Source organism: Haemaphysalis longicornis, unplaced genomic scaffold (assembly GCF_048455015.1).
Source record: "Haemaphysalis longicornis isolate Haplotype H1 unplaced genomic scaffold, Haemaphysalis longicornis Haplotype H1 scaffold_9, whole genome shotgun sequence".
NCBI lineage: Eukaryota > Metazoa > Arthropoda > Arachnida > Ixodida > Ixodidae > Haemaphysalis > Haemaphysalis longicornis.
Window position 1 is genome coordinate 135053956 of NW_027526460.1, and position 11326 is coordinate 135065281.

Below are 11326 nucleotides of genomic sequence, written 5' to 3' on the forward strand. Positions count from 1 at the left end.
TTGTCTGCTGAGGCACTTGTATTAGTTTTTATTAGCATTTGTTAGGTGGGATGAGCTCTCGTAGCTCGGAGAAGCACCACGCTATCGTTGTAAGCAATTACCGCCACCGTACCCAGCTGTTAACTTCCAGCATGCACGTGTGTGTGCGTGCGTGTATGCGTGTGTGCGTGCGCGTGTGCGTGCGTGAGTGTGCCTGTGCGTGCGTGCGTGCGTGTGTGGGTGTGCGTGTGCGCGTGCACGTGAGTGTGTGCGTGCGTGTGCGTGCGTGTGCGTGTGTGCGCGTGCGTGTGTGCGTGCCCGTGCGCGTGCGTGTGTGCGTGTGCGCGTGTGTGTGCGTGTGCGTGTGCGTGCGTGTGTGTGCGTGTGCATGTACGCGCGTGTGTGTGTGCGCGTGCGGGCGTGTGCGCGAGCGCTTGCGCGTGTGTGTGCGCATGTGCGCGTGCGTGCGTGCGTGTGCGTGCGCGTGCGTGTGCGTGCGTGCGTGCGCGTGTGTGCGTGTGTATGCGCGTGTGTGTGTGTGACTATGCCATGACTATCTCATGGTTATAACGAAGAAGCATTTTTGTATTTCTCCCACGTGATTCCGCTCATCAAGACCATTATTTTATACCCATCACATCCTATCGGAATCTACTTGAATTTTAAACCAATCAATGACTTACCATGACTACCTCATGATATAGCCAGACTGCATTTTTGTCCCACATGATTTCCCTCATCGGAACCTTCAATTTGATGCCCCGCACACCCAGTGGCGTCATTGTGAATTTTGACCTAATTTATGATCCACCTTGACTATTTCATGATAATAACCAGGAAGCACGTGATTACCCTAATCGAGACCTTTATTTCAATACGCCACACGACCTAGCGTCATGAACTTGAATTTTAACCGAATATATAACTAACCATTACTACGTCATGATATAACCATTACGCATTTTTGTCCTGAATGATCCCCACATGGAGACCCTGAATTTGATTCCCCACATGTCCTCGCAGCGTCATTTTGAATTGTAACCCAATTTTTGACTCATTATGACTGCCTGATGACTACAATCAGGAAGCATTTTTTTTATTTACCCCGCGTGATTCCGTTAATTGTGACCTTTCATTTGATACCTTAAACGCCTTCGCCTCATCAGTCTGACTTTTCACCTTATCTAATGCGGTCATTATTCTGTCTGTTGCTCAGTCAATTCAGCTAATTCCTTTGAAACAGCAGAAAGGACAGCCCCCGCCCCCTTTTACCTCCGGCTCTCACCTCTTCCTTTGTGACCCCTAGTATATCAAGTCGTTAACAGTAGCAGGCGAACAACGAGCAAGCAAGCGCCGCCGTGTGCTTTCCCACCACCCTTTCCCACCCTCTTCGTGGATTCATCAGGAGGAAAAGTTAAGACAACCTTTTTTTATGACCTCACCAGTCAATTATCACTGACGCGCACAGCCGCGAAAACTTGGTATACAGCAAGTACTTAGGGTCATGAAAATTCAACAAGAAATTTAAAAAATCAGACACCCCCTCCTTCCCAATCGATCATGCGGATCGCGAATGGTGCCGTACCCGCAGGTAACCTGAATTCCGAGCCCACAGCGACGGATAAAACTTAACAGCCAACCATAGCTGCCTGCTAGGCTACTCATATGTACTCAAACTCAAAATGTACTCAAAACTCAATATGTACTCAAACTCAAAATGTGCTCAAACTCAAAATGTACTCAGAACTCAAAATGGACTCAAACTCAAAATGTACTCAGAACTCAAAATGGACTCAGAACTCAAAATGGACTCAAACTCAATCGGACTCAAACTCAGTCGGGCTCACTCGGCTCAAACTCACGCAAGCTCAAACTCACCATGGCACACTAGACTCGCGCTCACTCAAACTCAAACTCACGCGTGAGTTTGAGTCCAAATGAGTCTGAGTGAGTGGCCTCATGAGTGAGTTCGCCGACCTCTGCCATAGCGCCAACTTACTAAGCACCGCCGTAGCGAGAGGGTGCCATCCACGCCGGTACACTGCAGAAGAACGGAGCGGAAGAACGCAGCCAAACGAGCGAGCAGAAAAGCAGAGAATCGCATTTTCGTCGCCAACTCTCCAATTACACGACAGAAGGAACGAGCAGCGGTGTAACGCGTGGGAGGCAGACGTAAGGCATTTGAAGGCGCCCAGGCGAATCGCAAAGCGCGGCGTTTCACACGGCAAAATTATCAAGCTATTCGACAGCGCGAGGGGGAAACGAGATAGTAGTCTCAGGCGTTCAACTGCGCGTTCGCCACTCATAAGAAGGTGTCCTGGGATATTTTTCATGTGTTTATATTGTTATGAGATGGATTTATTTACAGTGAGGTCGGACGGTGTAGGACGAGCGCAGATGGTAGAGCGGTCCGTGAATGATGGTGCCAAGCCGGAGTGTAACCTCGTTCTCCTCTTCTTCCAATCAGCTTGCTCAGATGGTTGACCGTTGAAATGTCATAAACGCATCCGCGAATATACGGCACTGATGGTGTGCGTAACATTTCCCCCGTCGCAGACGAAGCCCCCAGGGCGAGTCAGCTTGTGGAGCGTTCTTCACAGCGTTTGAGCCGGGCAACATGGACTACTTGCGTTCTTTTGCTCTGTCCGCCAGTCGAAGTCAATCGCGAGACGACGTATGTGACATCGCTGAGACGTTGTAGCACAACAAACGGACCCACGTAATGAGGCAGGAACTTCTCACACAAGCCGCGCTTACGCAGTGGTGTCCAAAGCCACACTAAATCACCCGGTGTGTATGTTACATCACGCCGACGACTGTCGTAACGCTGCTTAGAGCGCTTCTGGGAGGCCAGGATTCGCAGGCGGGCAAGCCGACGTGCTTCTTCGGCAAGGCAGAGCGTCCTAGCTAAGGAAGGATCGTCATGGTTGAAGAAAGGGAAAATCGTGTCGAGACAGCTACCGGGCTGCCGGGCATAAAGGACGAAGAAGGGGCTGTAGCCGGTTGTTTCGTGCTTCCCAGTATTGTACGCGTATGTGATAAATGGTAGCAGATCGTCCCAGTTCTTGTGGTCCGAGCTGACATACATAGATAACATGCTCGCTAACGTGCGGTTGGTACGTTCCGTCAGTCCATTTGTTTGAGGGTGGTACGGCGTAGCATGGCGAAATTGGACGGAACAAAGGCGAAGCAACTCTTCAACGACATTTGCAGTAAACTGACGTCCACGGTCACTGATTATGACTTGGGGTGGTCCATGGCGTAACAAAATGTAGCGAAGCAAAAAGACGGCGATCTCTGTAGCAGTGGCAGACTGTAGAGCAGCCGTCTCAGCATAGCGGGAGAGGTAATCCACACATACAATGATCCAGCGATGTCCATGCGATGAGCGGGGGAAAGGCCCTAACAAGTCAATCCCAACTTGTTGGAAAGGACGACTGGGCGGGTCAACAGGGTGCAGTCGCCCTGCTGGAGCAGTTGTTGAATTTTTGTACCGCTGGCATTGGGTACAAGTGGCGACATAGCGCTCAATAGTCTTGCGCATGTTCGGCCAGTAAAACCGTTGTTGAGCGCGGTGCAGAGTGCGCGCGAGCCCCATGTGGCCCGATGTGACGTCGTCATGCACAAAACTTAGAACAGCGCTACGGAGGCTTTTTGGCACAACAAGTAGGAGACGAGGTCCGACAGCCGAAAAGTTTTTTGTAAAGTATTTCGTTTCGCACGCAGAAACGGCTAGTAGGCTTCGATTCATCAGCTAAAGCGAAAAGCGAGTCCAAAGTTTTGTCGTTGCACTGCTCCCTTTTGAAAACGGCCGGCTCAGGGAAAGATGTCGAAATAGAGGCGAGATACTGGTCAAAGTTGTCTTCGTCAGAGGCCACTGATTTCAGTGGCAGCCGGGAGAGGCAGTCAGCGTCGGCATGCTTGCGGCCGCTTTTGTATGATACGGTGAAATCATACTCCTGCAGACGGAGAGCCCAGCGTGCCAGCCGCCCACAAGGATCACGAAGGTTGACGAGCCAGCAGAGTGAGTGGTGGTCTGTGACGATGGTAAAAGGATGCCCATAGAGATAGGAGCGAAATCGCTGTGTGGCAAAAATTGCTGCCAGACACTCCTGCTCCGTGACAGTATAATTCCGCTCCGACTTGCTGAGAGTGCGGCTGGCGTAAGCAATAACATGCTCACCATCACTGTGGCGCTGAACAAGCACGGCCCCAACTCCAACCCCACTGGCATCGGTGTGAACTTCTGTCGGCGCCTGGGCATCAAAATGGCGGAGAATCGGTCCGGACGTCAGAAGATGTTTCAAGTGACGAAAAGCGACGGCACAGTCGGTACTCCATTTGAATGGAACGTTTTTCCGCAGAAGACATGTCAGAGGATGGGCTATGTCAGCAAAACCAGGGATAAAACGACGAAAATAGGAGCAAAGTCCCAAGAAGCTGCGAAGTTCCTTCGCAGAGGTGGGTTCTTTAAAGCAAATAACGGCTCGTATCTTGTGTGGATCGGGTCTGACGCCATGTTTGTCGACAACGAGGCCTAAGACAAGAGTTTGCCGCTCTCCGAATCGACATTTTTTTGAGTTCAAGTTGAGACCAGCCTTTTCTAAACAGTCCAAAACAGTGGCCAAGCGCGTGTTGTGTTCCCGAAATGTGCGACCAAAAATGACGATATCGTCGAGGTAGCACATGCACACTTCCCACTTGAGGCCCCGAAGTACCGTATCCATGAAACGCTCAAACGTAGCAGGGGCGTTACAGAGTCCAAAGGGCATAACATTAAATTCAAATAGTCCATCGGGTGTGATAAACGCTGTTTTTTCTTTATGGTCGGGGTTCACGGGAATTTGCCAGTAGCCTGATCGCAAGTCAACTGAAGAGAAGTACGAAGCCGAATGAAGACAATCTATTGCATCATCTATGCGGGGAAGAGGGTAGACGTCTTTTTTAGTAATTTCATTGAGGTGCCGATAGTCAACACAGAAGCGCCATGACCCGTCTTTCTTTCTGACCAATATCACCGGAGCTGCCCAGGGACTTGAAGACTCTTGAATCACGCCATTCTGCAACATGTCTCGTACTTGTTCATTGATAATCTTGCGCTCGGATGGTGAAACGCGGTACGGCTTTTGTCGAATGGGCCGGGCTTCCCCAGTATGTATTGAATGGTGGGTCCGTGTGGGCGGTATTGACGAGCATCGATGTGTTCGCCCGAAGTCAAATACGCGTGAGTATTGTGCAAGCACGGCAACCAACGCATGGCGTTTTTCTGGTTCAAGGGATTCGTCGATCATACTTTGCAATTTGGCAGGGTCCACCGGGGAAGGATCAGTGGACGGATTTATGGCTTCGGACAAAACTCCTACTGAAGTTGAAACATATTCGATCGCTTCGGCAAGTTTCAGCCCGCGTGGAAGTAGAGTGGGTTCGGGCGAAGAGTTGATAGTCCACACAGAGGTTTGTCCCCTGTTTACCGTAACAACCGATCGAGGCACCAATACATTTTTCTTTGCACAGTTTAGGGGAATCGGCTCCAGCAAAGCTTCAAATTTATCCAGATCAGTTCCCGCGCAAAGGACTGACACGAATGCGGCTGACCGCGCCGGCATGATGGTGTCGCTCAATACGCAGAGTGTGCGGGTGGTATCGGGAGAAGAATCTTCTACAAAGGCAGATAGGGCGGTCCCGTCCACATATATCTCCCCATTACGACAGTCAACTGTGGCACCACACTGCTTCAAGAAGTCTAGACCTAAAATCACATCGTGAGTTGACCGCGGCAATACTGCAAACTCCGCCCTGAATGTGTGGCCGCCAAACGAAACAGTCACTGAGCAGATTCCAAGTGGGCATAGGGACTCACCACCGACACCTTGAAATGTTACCATTTTGTCCCAGTGAAACATTACTTTGCGGCCAAGACGGGATTTAAACGCAGAACTCATTACCGACACTGTTGCGCCCGTATCAATCAAAGCCATCGTTCGGGTGCCATCGACTAATACTTCCACTGTGTTTTTTAGCATTGATACAGGCGAAGGTAGTTCCCAGTTAGGCTGTCCGGTAAGAGGCATTTCACGTGACAGTTGTGCCGCGGCCTCACCTCCATTGGCCGCGCTGGCTAGTTTTCCGGCGGCGGTGACCGACGCCGGGGTGATGGTGAACGCCGCTGTCGTGAAGCGGGTGGGGTCAAGCTGCGGTCAGAAGCCGGTGAATCGCGGCGCGGTGGTGCCTCGGAGAACAAAGCTGTTGGCAGGCGAGTGTCGTAGCGGGCATTTCGGGCGTTCGGGCGGTTCCACATGGGAGTTTGCTGGTACCGTGGAGCTTGGCGGCGACGGCGGCAGTAGCGAGAAATGTGGCCCTCAAAACCACAGTTGTAGCAGACGGGAAGGTCACGCTCACGGGGAGGGAAGGATCTCTCGTAGACGCCATCAAAACGGCGATCATAAGCCGGGCGCTGAGGACGCTGGTCGTAAGTTGGACGTTGAGGGCGCCGAGAGAACTGCTGGACATCGTGGCTGTAGCGTGGTGAATCCCAATTGTCGAGGTGCTGCGGGCTTTCATTGCGAGGCGTATAGCTCGGATCACGAAACTGAGCACTCGAAGGCGAGAGGCTATTGGCCTGTACATCTTGCAGCACATAACTTTCGTGAACGTGCAAGCCGTCAGTATAGCGCCGAGGCTCTTGGTGTCGCAGCAACTCCTCGCGGACGATGCGCCGGATAGTTTCAGCGAAGTCCGGTGGTGGGGTCACATCAACGCTTGCCACAGTAGTTACATTAGCCAAGCGACCGAACTTTGGCGTAATACGACGCTTCTTCAACGCCTCGAAGGTTCGACAGTGCTGAACAACGTCTGACGCGGATTCCAACTTTTCACGTCCTATCAAAAAGTTGTAGACGTCTTCAGCGATCCCCTTTAACAAGTGACCCACTTTATCGTCCTCAGACATTTGCGGGTCGACGAGTCTGCAGAGCTTTAGCACCTCTTCAATGTAGGTGGTGCATGTCTCACCTGGGACTTGGGCGCGATGCAGCAACGTCTGTTCAGCCTGCTTCTTCTTTCCGACGGAGTCGCCAAAGCGGGCTGAAATTTCTTCGACGAAACGGTCCCAGGTTGTGAGCTTGCTTTCGTTGTTCTCAAACCAGGTCAGGGCAGTCTCATCTAGCGAGAACACGACGTTCGCGAATTGTGCTGCGGTATCCCAGCGGTTGTACCGGCTCACTCGCCGATAGTGCGTCAGCCATTCCTCAACGTCCTCATCGGCGTTCCCAGTAAACATTCGGGGCTCTCGCGGGGGATGCCAGCCAGGCGTGGGGGCCGGTGCAGTGTTCCCACCTTGAGGCATCGTAGGAGACAGCGGTGGCAGACCCGCGACACGTCGGCTGCGGCGGAAATCCTGGAGGCCCGACGTGGCGTACCCCGCACCTCCACCAAACTGTTATGAGATGGATTTATTTACAGTGAGGTCGACGGTGTAGGACGAGCGCAGATGGTAGAGCGGTCCGTGAATGATGGTGCCAAGCCGGAGTGTAACCTCGTTCTCCTCTTCTTCCAATCAGCTTGCTCAGATGGTTGACCGCTGAAATGTCATAAACGCATCCGCGAATATACGGCACTGATGGTGTGCGTAACAATATGTTAGCCCACAAATTGCGGTGGCGATTTTCGTGAGGACGCAGGCCGTACCATGTCCATACACGCTCTGCTAATAAAGCTAGCTAAAACGTGTTGTGGACCTCCTTACAGTTCGACTTGCTCAGTAGAGCCGCCGCAGTCCTCAGTCTTACTTAGCATACTTGTAGGAACGACTCAAAGTACATCTCACTATACTTGATTGAAAAATAAAGGACAGGAAAAGAACTGTAGTTGATTCCTCTGTCATAGGAACCGATAAAACACGAAAGTGAAATGTGCAGCGATATCTGCAGCTGAGCATGATTTGCGGGTCGGCGGCTGTCTTGTGGGTGTGCTTGGCGAGCGACGACCTGCTGGTGGGTCGCTTCGGCAAAGGTGTACTGGCGTCACTTCCGTGACGGATATGACGTAAGTGAAATCTTCGTGAATCCGGGAATAAAACACTTTCGTGTTAATAACATTTCGTTTAAGGAGTCCGCAGCTAAAGTCTTTTGCCAGTTCGGGTTACCTTTGCGGCCTACCACGAGCCTGCTGCGGCCTGCCCAGAGCCTGCTGCGGCACTTTGCGGACGACCCCGAACAGCTTACCGCTGCCGTAACGCTAAGGCGGTCTTTCCCCGCAACCATTCTCCTGCTTTGGTAAAGCAGAAAACATCACACTCGGCACGACGTCGACCACCACCACCGACGCCACCTCACCCTGTTGATGAGAGAGCGCGACTCCAGCTGAGTGCTCTCAAAGGCCGCCCTGGGTATGGCGAGGAACTGGCGGGCAGTGCCCATGGACCAGAGGGTCAGGTTGCGGCACCTGGCCGCGTGCCCCTCCACGGCGCTCGAGATGTTCCCGTGCATCATCTCGATGCCCGGAGCGTACGCGTACATGACGGCCGTCTGCAGTGCGTACCAGCTCACCAAGATGCTCGTGTTGCGCCGGGCCTCGACACGGCTACCCTGAAAATGACCGACGGAAACTGAAGGCTGTGGGGCGGCAGAGCAGCGCTGGCATATTGCCGCGAACCATGCATGGGATTCGTTTTATTATGTTTTTGTTTTCGCCGCCAGGCTGCGCGGTCTGTGTTTGGTATCTGTGGTTCAAGTGAAGCGCTTGTTCATTGATTATTTTGTATGCCGCACTTGTGATCTCTTTTGATAGGGAGAGTGTTTCGAAGTAACGCCACCAGCCTAGAATAACCTTGTTTGATCTGCAATGTTCTCAATGTAATTCGACAGTTCGAGAAACACCCACGGCGAAAGATAACTGCCCGCAGATGAGACGCCACGGCATTCGATTCCCCGACACTCGCCTGCGCACGTCACTCTGTTGACTGCTGCTTCGCCGCCTCTGTATTCTTCAAGTCGTTATGGGAGCACTAGTTCGCTCCAATAAACTTGTATTTCGTTCAAGACAACTGAGTCACATTTGGCTTTGTGACAATATCACAAACTATGGCGCGATACCGAGGAGAAACAGAGCGTCTATTACGTACAATGTTTGGCTCGTTTTGTTGACAGGCGCTTATCACGGCACTTCTGTGACAACGTTCAAGATCGGCAGCAAAATTGACAGGAGTAAGAAGAAAGTTGACAAAAAAGATCTGGCTATGGTCCGCGCTTTTCCTGGGTTCCCTTTTCCTTAGTCCTGTCCGTGTTCGCCGCGAAGATGAACTCCTGCGATGCCGAAATAACAAAAAAAGTTTCTACAGTGCCTACGCGTTAATTACCATACTATAGCAAAAAATGTGGCATGGTGCAGTAAGTAATAGTTACTGTGAATAAAATGTGTAGCTTAAAGAAAAAAATACGCCTTCTTCAGTGAAGCACGAAGAAAAACCACACCAAAGTAATTTGCAGCCAGTTTCTGTTCGAATGTCATAAGTGCTCTCCTAACGAAAATGCTTGTAAAATGGCAGTAACAGGTTGTATTTACTAACTCCTTACGAATTTACTGCCCCCAGAACGGTAAATAGGTCCTGCCACTAAGTATGGAACCCAAGTGCTATCGTTACTAACTTATGACGTGCACTCAGTAACTGCTGCTTGTTTGATATTAATAGTAACAACATTCTGTGAATTATTGAACATATAATAATTACAGCGCATTTCTCACTCCTGATCACAATGAAAACGTTTTTGCGACTCAGCAAGCTGAGTTGTATAGGCAAGCAGCAGCGCCGTTTTCTATATCCTGGTGGTTCGGGGGGTCATTTCTGTTTTGAAAGATGCCACGCATATCACGGGATCGGACCGTAGCCTTCATATTACGTAAGTGTCGGCGCTTTGTCCCAGACACCAACAGCCGGGATTATCACGAGTCACGTTCGGGCGTCCACACAAAGAAGCCATCTAACGTCATGATAACAAGGCCGCGAATAAAGAACAGCTTAAGTGGCGTAGGTGAAAATACATCAGTCGCTGCTATTGTAGCCGACAAGCCAGATTGCAGATAATACAAATGGCAGGGAGGAACCGATGCAGTCATCACGGCTGTCTTTCTTTACACCATGTCTCAGTTTCAACCCCACAGATTGTTGGCCGGCCTGCTGCAGGCAGTGATAAGTGCTCGAAATCGCCACTCCTTTATCGATGCCCGAGCGTGCGCTGCAGACAACTTTAATAGGAAACGTTCTGCGCTCACAGCGGCCTCTGTGCGGTGCAACGTGCCTATATGCTCACTTTAAAAGGCATGATTCTAAAATTACGGCTAAAATATTTGATTTTTGCGACAAGCCCACTGACTATACCAGAGGACTTTCCGCTACTGGCTATAAAAGCAAGAAGAGCAAATGTACTTCTGAGGTAACTAAGTTATTCTCGCTCCCTTCGTGCATCCCGTTTGTTTTTCTGCGCAATTTTTAAATGCAGAGCATTTCTTAGCCTCGCCTCTTCCTGCGTCGGACGACATCCACAGCTCCGCGTCCACAGCAGGTGCGCGCATGCGTCGTAGTCAGCCCGTTCGCTCGTCACCCCCGGAACGCTCCGTCGCGGTCTCGGCCACAGCCGGGCTGGAGGAGCGGCGGGCGCGCACTTTCATATGAAAGTGCGTGCTCGCCGCTCCTCCAGTCCGGCCGTGTCTCGGCGTAACAGGTGCGTGATAGCAGCGCGGTGGGGCGTAGAAGAGCGCGCGCTGCTTGCGCACGCGCGCTCTCCCCCCCGTACCGCTCTCCCTTTACAGCGCGCGCTGCAAATATAAAGCCGCAAGCGGTCGCTCGTGCTTCAGTCACTGCGTTGCTCCTTCCTTCCTTGGTTGGCGCAGTTGACGCTCGCTCCCACGTTTACTCGTGTCTGCTACTCCCGCACCACGGAAGAAGCGATGGAAGCAACACTGCCTTCAACCAGTACTGAGGCCCCAATGCTCTGCATTTACTCGTGTTCCCCTCGCGGGAAGGCGCGGGAATTTTTTGTTGTGTAAGAGTGGTATGTGCGTGTTGAATGTGTCTAGGTCGTGCTGCGTGCTTAGTCGATCCACATTGTCATGCGTACCTTTTTACTAGGTTATGCACGGCCAGTTAGTAACTGCACTAAGTACCTAGTGGATACTGTGGCAAGTAACTGATTGCTGTTCCAGCAAGTGCCACGACCTTTTTTTAACACTATGAACTTGAGCAGCCGTACGACTCTGTTGACATCACTCGCTGTTATTTCACTGCTCGGCTCAGACTTGTTGCACAGTGTTGTACACTTGAGCACCTCGTTTAATCGGATTGAGCCACTGC